The 5644-nt window shown below is 35.8% G+C and overlaps 1 pseudogene; it reads right to left on the reverse strand.

Annotated features, from left to right (window-relative positions):
* Positions 1 to 440: 440 nt before the first annotated feature.
* LOC143660564 (DCN1-like protein 1 pseudogene) lies at positions 441 to 1190 on the reverse strand (annotated as a pseudogene).
* Positions 1191 to 5644: the final 4454 nt, after the last annotated feature.

Consider the following 5644-nt stretch of genomic DNA (forward strand, 5'->3'; position numbering starts at 1 on the left):
GTCTTTACAACTAGCCCAAAGCATATATTTAAGAAGTTTTTATAAATGGTTTGTGATGCTCATATGTTTAATTCTTATGCCAAACTGTTTTCTGATGATGACAGCATTGTGCTTTATGTGAGAATGGAAACCTCAAAATAATCACCATAAAGTTTCTAAGACTTATGGGAGAACAAACTAGAGTGGTCCACATATATAAAATGAACTCCACAATGCTGAAATTACAAATGTTTAGTGCGGCCCAGACTGCAAGAAAAGCCCAAACCACCATTAGAAGAATGAAATATGACATGGTCCAAGATGTATCCTTAAAGTTTTGTTTCAGCCCTCAGCCTGAATTGTGAAGATTGATCTTCATTCAGTCCAGCCAGCAGAAGTTGTGCAATTTTCTATTGTATTTATGGTACAGACTATGATCATTCAAGAAGGTTCCTTTAGTGTTACACTGTTGTACTTTTTGTCCCAGCAATCCGAGGGTGTGCAAATTCCACAAAGTCATCAGTAAGAACAGGCCATGCTACTTCTTCGTCTTAATTAGATGTGTCATCTTCAACCATTGTACTGACATTAAAAGAAGATTCCAAGTATCTTTTGGTACTGATTGTTTATGATGTTCCAACAAATCTTTATTCCATAAATCTAAGAATTTAAATCTTCTGTGAAGCACTAAATTCCAGTAAGCAATGGCCATTGCTAGATCGAATCCTTTTTGTCCTGGATTCTTTGCAAAATTAAAAGTACGCTGGTAAAAATCCTCAAATCATCCTGGTTCTTTCAATTCTTATTCCAATCTGGGTATCTGGGCCCTTAGTTTTTCTATGCTATCACATCCTAACTCCCCTATGCAGTCCATGAAGTCCTGTTTGGAGAACTCACACTGGGTTGCTGCTCTGAACTTCCATGCAATGATCAACACACTAATGCTGCATGGATCCAGCGCCAGGTCATCACAGAACTGCTGTGTTCCAATTTTATTTTTATCTTGAGGATCTTTGTACTTACGGTTGAGCTGTTCCAATTTCTTTCTGCCCAAGGATCCTTTTACACGCTCTCATATATAAAGTTCAGGATTTTGGAAAAAATCGCCTGTTGCAACATCTAAGATAGCTTACTGCTATTTTTTCACAAGATTGTGTGAAGATCATAAACTGATGAACTTTATCTTTCTGCGATGATTTCAACTTGTACATGGTGGTGTCCCCGGCTGCTCCTTCTTTTCTGGTTCCGCAGCGAATGAGCGGCGGTGGCTCCAGTGCTCACTTTTAATCTGGTAAATGTCATTTATGTTCAGCTGTTTGACATTAAATTTCAATTTTTTATAACAGTAAGAAACATCTAAAATATTCCATGTAAGTATAATATATTTATACTTATATTTCATACAAAATATTTCATATAAGTGAGGATAAGGGTCAGAATTTGCAGTTTGATTCTCTGATTTGCGGTGAAAATGATTCCTTTGAAAATACCTTCTTATACCCCAGTACATTTTCTTAATTTCCTTCAGTGAATCAAATAATTTTCAGAGTATGTAGCTGAGCCATTTAAGCATTTAAAACTAACAACTATACTCTGAATATCCAGCTCATTAGTGTGGTATTCCTTGAGAACAAAAGACACAGAAAAAATATATATATTTTAAAGATGAATTTTATCCAGGTGGATTAGATCCTAAGTCTGGGTGCTGAATTAACCCATTTTCAGAGCTCTTCAAAGATTACAGGACATTTTGCTGCATAGGAGCCCTGATCAGGAGAAAGGGTTTACATAATCCCACCATTGATCATTTTTTTCTAACCTCCTTTTTGCTCTGCACTTTCTTGTGATGTTTTCTTGTCTGTCTTTATGTTGATCAAGTAGCTGCTTTCTTTCGGTGAACTGGAAAGATGGTACATGGCCCTTGGATTCCTGATGATGCGCAAATATTCACTCACACCCCGTCTGCTACTGGCCAAATGACCCAGAAAAAAAACAGATATCCAAGGTGTGAGGCATCCATGCTTGAGCATAGTGCAAAGTCAAGGCAACAGTCGGCCACAGTCACACAAAACGCCTACTTTAAAAGAGTAATGTTTGTACCCAGCAAAATTGTCCTTCAAAAATGAGGGAGAAGTTAAAACATTTTCAGACAAAAAAATTACTGAGATAATTTGTGGCCAAGAGTCCAGCTCTGTAAGAAATACTAAAGGGAGCACTAGAGACAGATACAAAAAGACAGAAGAGAGCGGTGTGGAGAAGAGTGTAGAAAGAAGGAAAATTAGATATGACATATAAAATACAAAAGGCAAAATGGTAGAGGAAAGTACTACCAAAACAGTAATAACACTAAATGTTAATGGATTGAACTCCCCAACCAAAAGACATAGACTGGCAGAATGGATTAAAAAACAGGATCCTTCTATATGCTGTCTACAGGAAACACATCTTAGACCCAAAGATAAACATAGGTTGAAAGTGAAAGGTTGGGAAAAGATATCTTATGCAAATAACAACCAGAAAAGAGCAGGAGTAGCTATACTAATATTGAACAAATTAGACTTCAAATGTAAAACAGTTAAAAGAAACAAAGAAAGATACTATGTACTAATAAAAGGAACAATTCAACATGAAGACATAACAATCATAAATATTTATGCACCGAACCAGAATGTCCCAAAATACATGAGGCAAACACTGCAAACACTGAAAAGGGAAATAGACACATCTACCATCATAGTTGGAGACTTCAATTCCCCACTCTCAGCAATGGACAGAACATCTAGACAGAGGATCAATAAAGAAACAGAGAATTTGAATATTACAATAAATGAGCTAGACTTCACAGACATTTATAGGGCATTACACCCCACAACAGCAGGATACACCTTTTTCTCAAGTGCTCATGGATCATTCTCAAAGATAGACCATATGCTGGGTCACAAAGCAAGTCAACAAATTTAAAAAGATTGAAATCATACAAAACATTTTCTCAGATCATAAAGGAATGAAGTTGGAAATCAATAATAGGCAAAGCACCAGAAAATTCACACATATGTGGAGGCTCAACAACACAATCTTAAACAACCAGTGGGTCAAGGAAGAAATTACAAGAGAAATCGGTAAATATCTCGAGGCAAATGAAAATGAAAACACAACATATCAAAACTTATGGGATGCAGCAAAGGCAGTGCTAAGAGGGAAATTTATTGCCCTAAATGCCTAAATCAAAAAAAAAAAGAAAGGGCAAAAATTCAGGAATTAACTGTCCACTTGGAAGAACTGGAGAAAGAACAGCAAACTAACCCCAAAGCAAGCAAAAGGAAAGAAATAACAAAGATTAGAGCAGAAATAAATGAAATTGAGAACATGAAAACAATTGAGAAAATCAATAAAACCAGAAGTTGGTTCTATGAGAAAATCAATAAGATTGATGGGCCCTTAGCAAGATTGACAAAAAGAAGAAGAGAGAGGACACAAATAAATAAGATCAGAAGTGGAAGAGGAGACATAACCATTGACCCCACAGAAATAAAAGAGGTAATAACAGGATACTATGAACAACTTTATGCTAATAAATACAACAATGTAGATGAAATGGACAACTTCCTAGAAAGGCATGAACAGCCAACTTTGACTCAAGAAGAAATAGATGACCTCAACAAACCAATCACAAGTAAAGAAATTGAATCAGTCATTCAAAAGCTTCCCAAAAAGAAAAGCCCAGGACCAGACGGCTTCACATGTGATTCTACCAAGCATTCCAGAAAGAATTAGTACCAACCCTGCTCAAACTCTTCAAAAAATTTGAAATGGAGGGAAAGGTACCTAATTCATTCTCTGAAGCCAACATCACCCGAATAACAAAAACAGGCAAAGATACTACAAAAAAAGCTACAGACCAATCTCTCTAATGAATATAGATGCAAAAATCCTCAACAAAATTCTAGCAAATCGAATCCAGCAACACATTAAAAGAATTATACATCATGACCAAGTAGGATTCATCCCAGGTATGCAAGGATGGTTCAACATAAGAAAATCAATTAATGTAATACACCATATGAACAAATCAAAGCAGAAAAATCACATGATCATCTCAATTGATGCAGAGAAGGCATTTGACAAAATTCAACATCATTTCCTGTTAAAAACACTTCAAAGGATAGGAATAGAAGGGAACTTCTTCAACATGATAAAGGGAATATATGAAAAACCCACAGCTAATATCGTCCTCAATGGGGAAAAACTGAAAACTTTCCCCCTAAGATCAGGAACAAGACAAGGATGTCCACCCTCACCACTGTTATTCAACATCATGTTGGAAGTTCTAGCCAGAGCAATTAGACAAGAAAAAGAAATACAAGGCATCAAAATTGGAAAAGAAGAGGTAAAACTCCCACTGTTTGCAGATGGTATGATACTATATGTCGAAAACCCTGAAAAATCCACAGCAAAACTACTAGAGCTAATAAACAAGTATAGCAAAGTGGCAGGTTACAAGATCAACATTCAAAAATCTGTAGTGTTACTATACACTAGTAATGAACAATCTGAGGGGGAAATCAAGAAATGAATTCCATTTACAATTGCAACTAAAAGAATAAAATACTTAGGAATAAATTTAACTAAAGAGAGAAAAGACCTATACAAAGAAAACTACAAGAAAATGTTAAAAGAAATCACAGAAGACCTAAATAGATGGAAGGGCATACCGTGTTCATGTATTGGAAGACTAAATAGAGTTAAGATGTCAATTCTACCTAAATTGATTTACAGATTCAATGCAATACCAATCAAAATCCCAACAACTTACTTTTCAGAAATAGAAAAAGCAATAAGTAAATTTATCTGGAAGGGCAGGGTGCCCCGAATTGCTAAAAGTATCTTGAGGAAAAACAATGAAACTGGAGGTCTCACACTGCCTGATTTTAAGGCATATTATGAAGCCACAGTGATCAAAACAGCATGGTACTGGCATAAAGATAGATATATTGACCAATGGAATTAATTAGAGTGTTCAGATATAGGCCCTCTCATCTATTGACATTTGATCTTTGATAAGACAGTCAAACCAACTCACCTGGGACAGAACAGTCTCTTCAATAAGTGGCACCTGGAGAACTGGATATCCATATGCCAAAGAATGAAAGAGGACCCGTATCTCACACCTTATACAAAAGTTAACTCAAAATGGATCAAAGATCTAAACATCAGGTCTAAGACCATAAAACAGTTAGAGGAAAATGTAGGGAAATATCTTATAAATCTTGTAATTGGAGGTGGTTTTATAGACCTTACACCTAAAGCAAGAGCACAGAAGAAATAAATAAATAAATGGGAACTCCTAAAAATTAAACACTTTTTTGCATCAAAGAACTTCATCAAGAAAGTAAAAAGACAGCCTACACAATGGGAGACAATATTTGGAAACAACATATCAGATAAAGGTCTAGTATCCAGAATTTATAAAGAGATTGTTCAACTCAACAACAAAAAGACAGCCAATCCAATTACAAAATGGGAAAAAGACTTGAACAGACACTTCTCAGAAGAGAAAATACAAATGGCCAAAAGGCACATGAAGAGATGTTCAATGTCCCTGGCCACTAGAGAAATGCAAATCAAAACCACAATGAGATATCATCTCACACCCACCAGAATGGCC

Source organism: Tamandua tetradactyla, chromosome 2 (genome assembly GCF_023851605.1).
Source record: "Tamandua tetradactyla isolate mTamTet1 chromosome 2, mTamTet1.pri, whole genome shotgun sequence".
Classification (NCBI taxonomy): Eukaryota; Metazoa; Chordata; class Mammalia; order Pilosa; family Myrmecophagidae; genus Tamandua; species Tamandua tetradactyla.